This window comes from Mesoplodon densirostris, chromosome 18, assembly GCF_025265405.1.
Source record: "Mesoplodon densirostris isolate mMesDen1 chromosome 18, mMesDen1 primary haplotype, whole genome shotgun sequence".
In the NCBI taxonomy this organism is placed as follows: Eukaryota; Metazoa; Chordata; class Mammalia; order Artiodactyla; family Ziphiidae; genus Mesoplodon; species Mesoplodon densirostris.
This window is the reverse complement of record NC_082678.1, coordinates 62,562,899-62,577,923: the sequence shown is the minus strand read 5'-3', so window position 1 is coordinate 62,577,923 and position 15,025 is coordinate 62,562,899.

Sequence of the window (15,025 nt, the reverse complement as noted above, 5' to 3'; positions counted from 1 at the left end):
GTTTCTCCCTTGCTGTGTTAATATGTTTTCTTTGTATTTAATTTTTGATAGCTTGATTAATATGTCTTGTTGTGTTTCTCCTTGGATTTATCCTGTATGGGACTCTCTATGCTTCTTGGACTTGATTAACTATTTCCTTTCCCATATTAGGGAAATTTTCAACTATGATCTCTTCAAATATTTTCCCAGTCCCTTTCTTTTTCTCCTCTTCTTCTGGGACCTCTATAATTCTAATGTTGGTGTGTTTAATGTTGTCCCAGATGTCTCTGAGACTGTCCTCAATCTTTTTCATTTTTTATTTCTTTATTCTGCTTTACAGTAGTTATTTCCACTATTTTTTCTTCCAGGTCACTTATCCATTCATCTGCCTCAGTTATTCTGCTATTGATTCCTTCTAGAGAAATTTTAATTTATTTTATTGTGTTGTTCATCACTGTTTGTTTGGTCTTTAGTTCTTCTGGATCCTTGTTAGACTTTTCTTGTATTTTCTCCATTCTATTTCCAAATTTTGGATCATGTTTACTCTCATTATTCTAAATTCTTTTTCAAGTAGACTGCCTATTTCCTCTTCATTTGTTAGGTCTGGTGGGTTTTGCATAAATATTTTTTGTTTGTCTTTTTTTTCTTATTTAAGAAAGAGTTCAGTTTGGTCAAGTATATGGCTCTTTGTCAAGTACAGATAGTACTAGATATTTATTTTTTCATCCATGTCCAGGAGGGTTGAAGTCTCTTAATATGAGCTCTGAGAGCCCAATGAGTAGCCTGTTCCTTATAGATTGAGGAACAGCCATTCCCTTTATTTTATAATGCTGTGATTCTCTAATTCAAGTGTAAAGTAAGGGTGAGACAAGTTTAAACTCCTTCTATTTTATCTTGAATAAATGCTTGCGTGACATAGAGAAGCAAAAGTTAAAAAAAAGAAAATGAAATGGTTTGATGCATTTATTAAGATTAAGTGTTGGATGTTACTGCCATCTAGTGATGATTTTAGTGATGATTTAACACGTGGCTTCCAGGGTAAGGTGAAGAGTCATATTTTTGTTGCAAAGACAGTGGCTTCACCTTACCACCTATCAGAGCTTTGCAAGCTCTGGAATGGAAGTGACATCTGGGTAATCTCCTAAGTACCAGAGGATGGTACCTCTTGAAAAAGTCTACTCTTTACAACTCTGAGAACTGTGCATGGCCTCATATGAAATCCTAAATCTCTCTGTCTATGATATTTCTGCTTTTGTTTTTAAAATTTCATTGGAACAAAAATGTGGCTTCTTTAAATACAACTCCACACTCCCTAACACATTTCAGGTGTTGACAGAGACCAGGTTCTATAGCACCATTCCCTGTGTCTGTCCACAGCCTTGTCTCTTCACAGAAGCATCATTAAGCTCTAATTCCAGGCACATTCCTCTTCTTGCTGTTCCACTCACATGGTACCTGGGGTCGGGGTGAGGAGAGAAGGGAAATACTATGATTGCTTGCCTACTTTGTACTAGGTGCTTAACTGTCATGGTGGTCCTCACTATAATGCCATAAGGGGGGGTCATCCTAGTATGAGAAATGAGGAAAGTGAGGTTCAGAAAAGGGATAAAGGGAAGAAAAGAAAAACAGATGATCTAAGCACAGCATTAACAGTCCCTCTGGTGTTGAGAGGAAGAACACTGAATTTGGTGGCCAGAATAGAGAATGGGACTTCTGCTGCCTTGGAATTTGGGTTGATGCCTTAAAGATGAGAAAATTGAAACAACTTGTTTCATTTTCTTCGTTGGCACCAAAGAAGCTTACGTTTGCAGTTAGTCAATGGAATCCAAGCCAAGTTCAGGCCAATGGAAATGATGTAAGCTGTGTCTGACCTCTGAAACCTCCTGCATGATATTTTATGCACTCTTTTTCTCTCACCTGAGGTTACATATGGAAAATCAAAGAGTAACTCTGAGGTATTAGACGAGATGCAATCAAATCTGGGACCTTGAAAAATTACATAGAGCAGAGATCCTTCTCTCTCTAACACACACCAGCTTTTATTGTACTGGGTTGTGAACAAGAAAAAAAAAGCCACTGAGATTTTTGGCTTGCTTGTTACAGCATTCAATGTGACTTAGCCTGACTGATATACAACAACATATGGTAAGTATCCTTCCAGTGGGAAATTGCAAAAAACCACTCAGATACTTCACAGTTCCTTGCATCAGGCTTTCTGCAATTCAGCTTTGCACTTTCTCACACTGAAGAGGTAGAATCTATCTCCCTACCCCTTGAATCTGAGCAAAGCTGTGACTTCTTTTATGAAGTAGAATGCAAAAAGGAACATTCTTTGTGGAGTTGAGGCCTTTAGAGGTTTTGCCTGCTTCTGTCACTCTTAGGATCTTGTCCAGCCACCACAACAACAATCCTCAACCTGCTGAATGATGAGAGACATGAGGTCCAGGCACCCCAACTAACCCCAGATATGTGAGTGAGGCCATCCTAGTTCAACATTCAGCCAGCCCCCTGCTCACCCACCAGCTGACCACAGAAACATGTGTAAGCACAGCTGAATTCAGCTAAGCCTGGCCCAGAGCAGCAAGAATACCAGCAGATGGTATTGTGTGCATTATTAAATACTGATCTTTTTTCAGGTACTAAAGTTTGGGGCAGCTTGTCATGTGGCATCAGCTAACTGACACATACACATTTTAAAGAGCTCTACTAGACATACCCCAGCAAGAGTTACTAAGGAAGTGGCAGAGCTGGCTCTACTTCCAATCTAGAAATTTCTACAGTAGAAGAGACATTTTACTGGGATCAGGAGTTAGAGGCTTCGAGGGAGTTCTTAGTAAGAATTCACTCCATTCTGCCCCTCAGGGAAAAGATCAGAGGTTTTTCCACTAATAGTCCACACCAATTAAGGAGAAGTTCTGAGAAAATCACTTTGTAGACATTGGTGGTTGTGGGAGAGAGGACCTGCAGGAAAGGGGACTGAGAATCTCACTCCATGTCTTGTTGAACTGCAGATCCCATAGGACCACTCCACTGCTACCCAAAGAGCTAAGTATGATGGAAGAGTTCTTGACAGAGCTGACTCATGCCAGGGAATTTGAGAATGTTAAGTTAAAATAGAGCCTTTTGCCTATTCCTCACTTGGGAAATTCTGAAGGAAGGCAGTTTTCTGGAGCAGTCTGTGATGGTAGACAAAGGGACAGAAAATTAGTCTATTAACCTTTTCTACAATTCATTAGAGGGGCAAAGAGGTATATAGGTTCCTTGGAGAGGGAAATTTGTAGCTGGACTTGAACAATTTTGCCTGTACAGTATCTGTATTTGTTTCCTAGGCCTGTTGTAACAACCTACCACAAACTGGGTGGCTTATAACAACCAACATTTATTGTCTCACACTTCTGAAGACTAAGCCATCTGAAATGCTATGCTGCCTCTGAAGCTGCTGGCAAAGGCTCCTTCCTTGCTTCTTTCAGCTTCTGGGGACTGAAGATGCTCCTGGGTTGTGGCAGCATGACTCCCAGCTCTGCCTCCATCTTTACATGACCATCTTCCTTCTGTGTCTTCACATGGCGTTCTCCTCTCTTTGTGTGTTGGTTTCCAAATTTCCCTTTTCTTCTAAGGACAACCGTCATTGGATTAGGACCCCTCCTAATGACTTCATCTCAACTTGATTATTTTCGGAAGTACCTTGTTTCCAAATAAGGTCACATTCACAGGTACTGGGGGTTAAGACTTGGCAGGGTGGGTGGAACGGAGGGAGACAATCCAACCTGAAACAGTGTCCTAAAAGTTGGTTACTGAGTAAGGGAACCCAGCAGTAAGAGCTGAGAGGTTTATGACTATGGCAGGAGCCGAGTTGGGGAGTGGGAAGAGGTCATGTTGCCCTTCAGCGCCTCCTGAAGAAAGTACAAATGCACCACGAGAAAACCGGCATCGGGACTCTTGCCTCATGTCGGGTAATAGCCAAGAGAGGACTATAGACGGCCCCAGTTAGGTCAAAGGACTCCTGCCACCTTCCCTCAATCTTCCCTCTCAGACCCTACCTGTTGGAGGGGCAAGAGACACAGGAAGCAGCGGTTGTGTTCCAGGATTGAAGGGTCAGGCCACAGTCCCAATCCTCACTGAGGGTCCTGGAGCCACGGGAAAAGCCACAGCAGAGGGAAGGGAGGTGAAAGGAAGGGCTGGGCTTAGTATGAGGTTGACATGTTAAACTGGATCAGACTGAACAAGACTTTGTGAAACCTGAGTGGACATACAGGTCTGGGATTTGCCCAAGTGATCAAGGGGTGGAGAAGGGACCTTCAGGGACAGTAAGTGGGAAAACAATATTATGTGTTTACTTTTTATCTACTAACACAGTTCAGTACAGGGGTTCTTAAGCATTCAAATCCAAACTCTGTGACCTTGGGCAAATCTCATTCCACTTCTGAGCCTCCGTTGCCTCATCTATACAACTTGGATGATAATTTTAAACACATACATTCACACACACACACACACCCTCTGCAAGGCTGTGAAAGAACTTTCTAAGTTTCAGGGTGCTGCTGTGATAAAGGCCAGAATCCATGACTGGTATCTGCTCTCCCACTTCTTGGTTGTGCTATCTCAAACAACGCACTCAGCTTTTCTGAGCTTTGGCTTTCTCATCTACAAAACTGGGCCATGAGTCATGAGGTTAATGGGAAGATTCAATGAGATGTGAAATTGCTTTTTATTTATTTATTTTATTATTATTATTATTATTTTGTGGTATGTGGGCCTCTCACTGTTGTGGCTTCTCCCGTTGCGGAGCACAGGCTCCGGACGCGCAGGCTCAGCGGCCATGGCTCACAGGCCCAGCCGCTCCGCGGCATGTGGGATCTTCCCGAACAGGTCCACGAACCCGTGTCCCCGGCATCAGCAGGCGGACTCTCAACCACTGCGCCACCAGGGAAGCCCCAAAATTGTTTTTTATTTTGTAAAGTGTTTTATATTTGTAAAGTGTTTCAGGCATATTATTTTATAATATCAAAGAGATGTAACATGTTGAATTAAGTATGAGAATTGACATTACTTGAACTGCTATTGATAATAATTTGTGATCAGCAACCAGTCCCGTACATGGGAAACTTCTGCAAAGCTTTAAAAAAATACTGACATCTAGGTCCTACCCACCCCCACCCACCCCCACCAGAGATCCCAGTTTAGTTCATCTAGGCTGTGATCTGGGCATCCGTGTTTTCCCAGCTCCCAGGAGACTTAATGGTGTGGTGTGTGTTGGTGGGAAATCCTGCTGCTGTGCCTGATGGCTGGGTTGCTCCCTTTTTATCTCTTTATTTTTTTGTTTACCTCTGACAGCTGCTACCTACAGCACAATTTTTATCCATGGGCTAGGAACATGCTGATTTAAGTCTGATTTTCTGGCTACTCAGTGATTTTTTTTCACTTTGTTTTTGTCAGGTTTGATCAACTAATTGATCATTTTCAGCTTGCAACATGAAATTGAGATTGTCATCTTAAAAACAAAACTTAGTTGAGAAATTCTGAATTCTGATGGGAAAAATAACATCTTTATTGTGAACGTAAAGCAGGGTTTCCTTTCTACCACTGAAACAACTGATTTTATTTTTTTTAATAATCTCAGGTATCTTAGGAGGCCCACAATTGCACTGTAGGATAACATATGATATAAATAAATCAGAATAAATGCAGTTGTGCAAAACACATTTGAAAGTGCCAAGCAGCAAAAGACCAAGGATATCAATCATTCGGGGAAGGGGGTAGATGGAGGTGGCCATGATGAGAGAAGATTTCTGGGAGAGGGTTTAAACACACCTAGGAACACTTGAGCCACTCAGACTGGCTGCTGCCAGGCAGCAGTGAAACTGCCCTGTAGGAGATAATTCAGACTTTGGAAAGGAGTGGTTAAAAGCTTGAGGTCAAAACTGATGGTACAAAGGCAGATGTGTTCTTAACAGAAAACCTTCTTGTTGGCTGTGAGTGACTTCTCTTCCAGTCCAGTTTGTACAGCAGGGGCAGCGGGTTTCTTCCCTTCAGCCTAAACAGTAGAAGAGTTCATTTAATCTATTACAGGCTGTCCAAAGAAAGCTGAGACCAAATGACTTCCCTCTCCTCATCCTCCTCTGCCTCAGAAGGTGCAAGGATGAAACGCCAGATTTCAAAAGTGGTTCAATTACTGACAGTTCCTGTAATGCTCCCAGTCTCAGCTGCCCTCCTAACACCAGGGTGTAATTATCCTTGTACTTCATTGGAGGTTCAGGAGAGCTTATTAGCTTGCTCTATTGTTGTATAATTCAGGAGTTCAGTTCAGGCTTCCTTAACAGCCTTTTCTCTGCTTTTGGTCCAAAAGACGCTTTTCCAAATGGTCCGTTTTGTCAAAAAACTTCAGGATGGAGGGAGGGCTGCAGCCAGCAGTGCAAGCTGAAAGGCTAAATACCCAGGAACGGGGAGACTGGGTCCTATCCCTGCTCTGCTGCTAATTCACTGGGTGGTGTCAGGCAAGAAGCTGCCTCTCTGGGCACCAGTTTCCTTCCTCATCAATGAGAAGGCAGAACTGGGTCAGCACTTCCCAAAGTGTGTTCCCTGGAACACTGTCTCTCAAGATGTTTCTGCAGAAAATGGTTATTTAATGACCATAGTCTTAAATAACTTCTGGAAATGCTGTGTACCAGGCCTGCCTGTGGTGTGAGTAATAGATGGCCTCACTAAGTGTCTGCCCCAGCAGCCTTCTGGTTTATTACTTTAATACTACATTTCCCAAACTCCTTTGTACTAGAGTCCAGATATGACTTGGGCTCCCAGTAAGATGCATTTGTGCACCTGGGATTGAAATAACTGGACAGGGAGACATCCATTTAAATGGCATGGTATATGGTCATGGTGGCAACTTCCTGAATGCCTGGTTTCATGACTGTGCCTGGGTTCCCTTAGCAAGCCAGGTCTCTGCTGTGGTTCTGAAAGTTTTCCCTGGAGGCCCACTATGGAGCTTGCTTTGTTAGTGTTCAGCAACATTGTAAGTTCCCAGCTCCCTGTATCAAATCCCTGGCTAATTAAAATGACCAGAGTGATTCTGTTACCTGAAGCTGAGTTTGACTGAGGCATAGCCTCTTGGGTATTCACAAGAAACATAAAACCTGTTAAATGTTCTAAGATTTTTGGCAGTAAAGAAACCTATTATTTTACCCAGTATGTTTCAAACTGAATGAGTTTATATACACAGGTCTATATCTTATGTTGACTATTCTTATACATTTTATACTTCAAACACTCATTCTGTTAAAATTCATCATGGAAAGCATATATTTTTTCTTTATGTCTAGCAGTATGTATTTTTCTTCATTGTCTTTGAGAGGGTAAAGAGAATGAAAATATTTATCTTTTAAAACACTGCAAGTTCTGATCTTCACTTTGCTTCCAGATATAGGTTATGCAGCTGAGGGATTGATGGAGATACATGTTCATGATCCTTCTGCTCCCCATTCTACCTCTCACGTCTTTGTAAGGATTCATTCTCCTGTACATTGTGTGACTCTTTGGATCTACGGAGAGGTCCAAGACTCTGAGCGGTTAGCAAACACCCCTGGTGATTCTGGTGCAGTTGATGTGTGCTCCTCCACTCTTTGAGAATAACTGCCCAGGTCTCAGAATGAGATGTCCATGAACAGGTGCTCATGGCTGTCTTCTGAGAAGCCCTTTCCCAGCCACATAGAATTTCAGCCTGAGAGCAGCTATCTCGGCTGCCCCTCCTTCTTCAACAGCCAACACATTAAGCTCAGTTACAAGAGGAATATTTTAACCCCTTGTATCAGACATTTTGCCTTTGAGTCAGTCACACCCCAGGGAAGCTGGGTCCCTTTCTTTTCTCTCTGCATTTATGACATGTTGTAATGCTTCCGTCATTATCCTCCTGGAGTATCTCTAAATGTCTCTCTTAGGTGAGGATATGAGATCTTTGAGGGCAAGGTCTATGTCTCAATCATCTGTGATTCCCTAGGGTTTAGAACATCATCTTGCACAGAGTACACTATTATTATCCATTTTATTTATTTATTTTTAACATTCAGACTCATTCTTCTTCTAATATGGTTACTGTCTCAGGACATTGGAAGAGGGAAAGAGGAATAGAAACTTCTAGTCCAGGAAGCCTTGGAATGAAGAACAAACAGCAAATTGTTTTCCTCTCCTTCTCCCCAGTTCCAGTTCTTAGAAGTCTCTTGCCTGCATACATATTTGTGTTGTCTCTTTGTTTTGTGGCACTTTCAAAGGCAAGACTGCCTGGCTGAACAATGTGGACTCAACCTGAGTGCATTTTCTGAACGTGTAAGATGTGCTATGCTCCTAGGCCTTTGAGGACTGCTGTGTGTATTTCCTAAGAATATAACTTATCTGTGCTTCTATCAAATTATATATTGTCTGAGCCATCTGGGCACAGGAGAATATTATATTGATTGATAGGTTTGGTGGGATAGCAAAATTTTGCTAGATTTCAATTATTGCTGTGTTCTGCTGGGCCCAGGCCATTGGAGTATGACTTACAGCAAAACATGTGTTTTGATCAGGGCCACTAGCTAAGCTGAGTGTTTGGGGGACTCTAAAGAGCTGTAAGAGCTTCATCACAATTCAGTGTAAATGGCTCAGGAGTTTGAAGAGACGGTTGTTCCCCTCAGGAAACGTTTCCTCTTGGTACTACTTTTCTGTCATGTGTTCCCCAGAGACTACTGCATGGTACTACATGCTTCACTCTGAATGCCACTCTGGCCCTCCAGGCTGAGGCAGTTAAAGTTGGTATTTGGATGTGTTCTCTTAGGAAAAATCACTCATGAGAGTTTCAGGAGCAAAGGCTGAGCAAAACCATGGACCTTATGGGGTTAGAGCCAAGAGGGACTTAGGAGATAAAATAATTCAACACTGTCATTTGATAGGTAAGAAACCTGAGACCCAAAGACATATATGTAAACTTGGAAGCCAGCACTCTTTTCTGAATACCACCAGGACCCTCCAGGAGTTTTTGATTTTTATTTCTAGGAATAATCAGAGAAGGAACTTAAATCATGCTTCCTACATACCTCCTCTAAATTTCTCCAAATGCTTTTTAAAAAAATGAACAATTGATCTGTGATGTTGGCCCATGTAAGGGAGGCATCCTCCCCTATCGGGTTGCCTGAGGATGCCCCCACTCTGATACAGCATCTGGCTCTGACATAACGCCGGATTTCAAAGTGAATAGTTTTCGAGGTGTAGTCCCTGACCCGCAGCATTAACCTCACCTGGAATATTGTTAGAAAAGCAAACTCTCAAACTCCACTCAAGACCTACCAAGTCATAAACTTAGAGGTGGTCCCAGCTCTCTGAATTTTAACAAGCCTTCCAGGTAACTCTCATGCATGCTCAAGTTTGAGAACCACTGCACAATCCTGGCATCTCCTTACACAATGTGATTTTAGGAGCAATTAGACTACTCCCCATTCTCTAAAAGACCCTGCCTTCTGCCTGCTGTTGCCTGGAACTTCCACTCTTTAGATTTATATATTTGGATTAAGACTTCTAGCTCTAGGATATCCTGGAATATAAAGCGTGTTGAACCTTCGAATCCTTCACATATCAGTTTGTACAACCTTAACAACATTTTCTTTAAGATTAGATTTTGATAGAATGTATTTATAATGTATTTATAGCTTGCTTGTAACTGAAACCTATTGAAGCTAGTGGTAAAGAAACAGTGGGAGAATTCAGTATAATGGAAGTGGGGTTTGTCTACCAGGGACTGGAATGCCCACAGCCATCCTGCTTGTCTCCTGTCTCTGCTCTGTTCCAGGAACCCATTTTGTTCTCCCTTCTTGCTCAACACTGGCTTTCTCTGCTTCTCAGTCCCATGGGAGAAGCTGGCTACAGGCTGCAGCTCTCAGATGGAACAGGTCCAGCCACCAGGAAAGAGCCTGTGTATCTCTCCCAGTCTCAGTTCTAAGTTTCAGAAAGGGGATTTCAGCCCAGGTAGGATCAGCTCTTCACCCAAAGTCAATTACCTGTGTGTTGGGTGCAGGAACATGGCCTTTGGGAACCCCACACTTGCAATGGTGTGGATGGTAAATGGATAGTTTTCTGAGAACAGGGGATGGCTGGAAGTTAACCTGATAGACAGAGTTTGAGGACCCTGAATTGGAAGGAAATTTTCTGTTGAAAGGTGGAGAGGACATGGAAAAGGGAAAGAGAACAGGGGAATACAAAGAGTGAATTTACCAGATGATAGTTATAAAGGTCAGTGTTTGCTATGGATTAACTTGTGTCCCCCTCCCTGCCCCCTCAAAAGATATGTTGAAGTCCCAATCTCTGGTACCTCAGGATGTGACCTTATTTGAGTATGGGGTCATTTCAGATGTCATGAGTTAAGGTAAGATGAGATCATATTGGAGTAAGGTGGGTCCTTAATCCAACATGACTGGTGTCCTTATAAGAAGAGGGAACTTTGGACACAGACACAGACACCAAAGGAAGACAATTATATGAAGCTGGAGGCAGAGATTCTAGTGTGGCCACAAGTCAAGGAACGTGTGGGGCTACCAAAAGCTAGAAGAAGCAAGGAAGACTTCTTCCCTGGACTCTTCAGAGAGAGTAGGGCCCTGCCAATACCTTGATTTCAGACCTTTACTTCCAGAAATCTGAGATAATAAATTTCTGTTGTTTGAAGCCATCCACTGTGTGGTACTTTGTTATGGCAGCCCTAGGAAGTTAATACAGTGTTCTTTAGCCCTTCCATGCCTACTGACCTGCCACCCTGCCCTATATTCTAAGTGCCATAATACTACAAGCAGTGGATGGTAATCGCAAGATTATAAACAAATAACAACCCAAATAGATTTGCATTGGTAAAGGCTATTCTGGCTCTGTGCGCATATTGGATTGTGGACAGGAATGAACGGTGCAAGGTTCTTACTGTGCACTCGTGTGATGTTGTCTTGTCAGTGGGCACCAACCCTTGTTGGGCATCTATGATGATAATTGTCTTTGGTAAAATGCAATTCTTGGATGACTTAGAGGCTTAAAATTCAATGTGTCTGAAAACCATCTCATGATGTTCTTCAATGCCGCTCTCCTCCCATAAAATCCCAAACCTGGGTTGCATGTCTTGGCAAATAGCACGAACATGCATTTGCTTTTGCAATCCAGAGTCCATGAATTTCTTTCTCTCTCTCACCTCCCACTGTAAATCCTTCACCAAAGGTGTCTATTTTATCCCCCCAAATAGTCCTCAAATCCATCATATCTCTCCATCTCTGTCACCGCCACCTGCCCAAGCCACCTCTTGCCCAGAGGACCACTGCCTCTTCTCTCATGTAGTCACCCCCACTCCACCCACTCCCCTCCAATCTGATCTTCACACCAGAGTGATTTTTTCAAAATGCCCATTTGATCAGGTCACCTTCCTGCATTACAACTCTCTTTGCTCTCAAGATCAGACAGAATTTATTGACATGGCCTCCAAGCCCCTTCAATGTCTAGTTTTTAAACCTCCCTCAGCCTCATCTCTCTCTGCTCTAGTCACAGTGAATTCTCTGAGTCCGCTGACTGCATGGAACTTCTCTTGCTACAGGACTTTTACTCTGCTGTCCCCTCTGCTCAAAATACTCTGCTCTATTCTTTTCACTTAGTTAACTTATATTCCTACATCATCTCTCTGTTCAAGGCTCACTTCCTCAAGGAGCCTCTTCTGACTTCTTCAAGCAGGTTGAATCCTTTTAGAGCATCTTTCAGCTCCATGTTAGTGTTTATTGCCATTGCAACTTTGTATTTATCTCAGTTCAGTATTTTCTCTTTCACCCACTAGATTGCAAGCTCCATGAAGGAAGTAACTGTTTTTTGTCTTTTTTTTCACCATGTATCCCAGATCCTCATAGAACCTCAATGGTATTTGTCGAATGAAAAGTGACTAAATAAATACATATCAAATGGTGTTTTTTGTTGAATATCTAATATGGACCAGGCACTTTACACATTTTAACCCAGGCTTTATCAGAACCTGGAAAACTAGTATTTTTTTTTAATTTAAAGATAAGAAAAACTTCAGCTCAGAGACATGAATTTGTCAAAGATAATAGAGTTGATAAGTGGTTCCAGGATTAAAATCCAGGTCTATCTGTTTCTGCAGGTGGTGCCATTTCTAATATATCAGAATGTTAAGGCTAGAAGGTATCTGGAAAACATATGGGAACACTGTCAAAAACACTGTCATCCTGCTGAGAAGGAAGCTGGGATGAGATACAAAGTTAAGAAAATAAAAACGCATATAAATTCACATAGAGCATCCACAACAGAGCACAGATAGAAACTAAACCTCTCTTGACTGTGTTTATTCTATTATCATGGGTCATTTTAACCCTTTGAGAAAGAGTAGGAGCAGTAACTTAACAGACAGTATTTTGTACCACCCACAATTGCCAAAAATGGCCACCCAGGTCAGGGTCATAGTTGAATTATGCTTGTAGCAAGGAATTCTGGCATACTTCGGGTCTAGGGATTGCAGAGGGAGGGAGGGAGAGAGAAAAGGAGGGGAAAGTGATGGAGGGAGGGAGCATGACTGAATGGTAAATAAAACCAGTTTTCTTGATGCTGATTTTCTTGTTACTTAATATAAAGCCATAATCATTACCATAGCAACATACTCATGGCACACAACATAAATATGTAGCTTCCCTAGGGGAAAATGGAATAAACTGTACATTTGTGGAACTTTACTTAAAAAGAGAAAAAGCTTGTATAATTCCAGTCCATGTTTGCATAAACAGGGCTCTTCATCCATGTAGATGATTATTCCACTGAATCTATGACAGCCAGAAGTAAATGATGTGCTCACTGAAGCCATAGAAAAATAACCAATAATTGGTGTGTGTGTGTGTGTGTGTGTATGAGAAAGAGAGAGAGAGAGGGAGAGTGAGAGAGAGAGAGAGAGAGAGAGAGAGAGAGAGAGAGTAAGACAGAGAAAAAGAGAGAAAGACAGCAACAGAGAAAGAAATCATAGAATCATAGATGTGGACATTTCTGGAGGGAAATCCACTTAAATAGTGGCCTCCTTTCAGGATTCAAGTTTCCAAAGTGATTATTGAAGTACTTGTGTCATTGATGCTCCAGAGATTACCAGAGTGGAAACTACCTTGTAGGTTGTGGACCACTCAGGGAAAATAGAGCACTGTGGTTCTAGAATTTCCATAGAGGAATGGTTTAGAGTGACCATCCGGTAAGAAGGTTGGGGTGGGTCTGGTACCCATGGGGATGTCCCAGAATATTTGAAGTCTCATCATGGTTTTTACTTCAATTACATTTTTACTGAGTTAGAGATGGGAGTATGATAAAAGTCTCCCAAGCCACTCTTTGGCACTGCCACCGAGAAGAGTCCTCCAGTTCTCCACTTCACCCCACCCTGGAAGACTGACGACAAGGTCTGTGGTTTGGATGCTGCTCTCTGTTTAGATGGTTCTGGATCTCAGCCTGATATCCCAGGTGAGGAGGGGGCTGCCATGCCTCAGCTGAGGTCTAAGTAATGAGCACCAGAGACCAGCCTGAATTTCCTGGAAGGGTCCCAGTTCCAAATCCTCTCCCGGGACTCCATAAGTAATTGTTAGATTGGATATGTTTATTATTTCTTCAGAAACCATTGTGTCTAGAAACATACACATGGTGATCCTCATTCTGGCTGACTCTGTTTTAATGTTTTCTATCTCTCACTATGTCACTTCCTCTACACCCACATAAACACAAAGGTATCTCTACCTGCTTACCTACTAGCTACCTATATCTTCATGTCTATCTATCTAGCTAGTTGTCTTTATTGAATATAGGTGTGAGTGTGTGTGTCTATTTATACATCTCTTACTATAAACACATATACGTATATGGGGGGAAAACAGCCAACAAGCAATAACTAAAATAAACAAGTTACAACAAAAGGTACACAAGAATTAGGGTGGAGCAACTGGAATGGGGGTGGAGCAGGTTGCAATTGTAAATAAGGTGATCAGGAACGTCCTCAGTGAAGTGACAGCTAACTAAGAGTGTGTATTATCCAGGGGAGGCTCCTAAGTCTCAGAGCAAATGGGAACTGTTTGGTTTAAGTTACATGATTTTTCCATTGCCTGACTTTCATTGAGTTGCTGCAAGTCTCAGGACACCCAGCATTGTTAGATCAGTTCTTGAAAGGGCAGAAGTTTGCCTGAAAAAAGCCAGATCCTAAGTTAATCAGAAAGAGACTGGAAAGAGCCAGCCTTTAGTTTAAAAAGTGAAGAACCAGACTAGGAAGATCAAGACCAGATCCTGATGACAGGTTGGCGTCAGCTTGGAGGCGTGAAGAAATTGGACAATTTATGGTCAGCCTGTTAGGTTGCATCATAATTCCCTGTCTGCACAAGAGCTCTGGTGGAGGGGGGATGAATTGGGAGGTTGGGATTGACGTATATACACTAATAGGTATAAAATAGATAAGTAATAAGAACCTGTTGTATAAAAAAAGAAATAATTCAAAAAACAAAAACAAACAGACAAGAAAAGAGCTCCAGAGAAAGAATAAATACGTTTTCTGGTTCTATTTTCAGTTTATGTTGCTCTCTTTTTTATGAATTTCAGACTCTTTAAAGATATTCTTTAGGGGCTTTTGTTTCCAAACACAAACTAGAGATGATACTGGAATTTCACAGATAAAGTGGGTGAAAGAAGGGCTCACCCTGTCCAAAATCCTGGGAACAATTATTTTGATTAACCAGCTTACTGTAAAGTGGGGAAAACACCTAAACAAGATGGGCCCTGGAAAGTGCAAATGGTTTGACCACATCCTGTCAAAGTGGAGATGATACAAAGAAGACGGAATCATTTACTGTTTGTAAGAAAGTATTCTAAACTGAAGAAGCTGATTCGTAGATGCTATCACTACCCGGTAAACACATTAAAAATCAAATACAGATTGTATTACACATACTCTCTACAATGATAAAATGCAGAAATTGTCAACAGCTTAAAAAAATTCTAGTCACTTGTATTAATTCTCATTGTCATCTTATCTTATTTC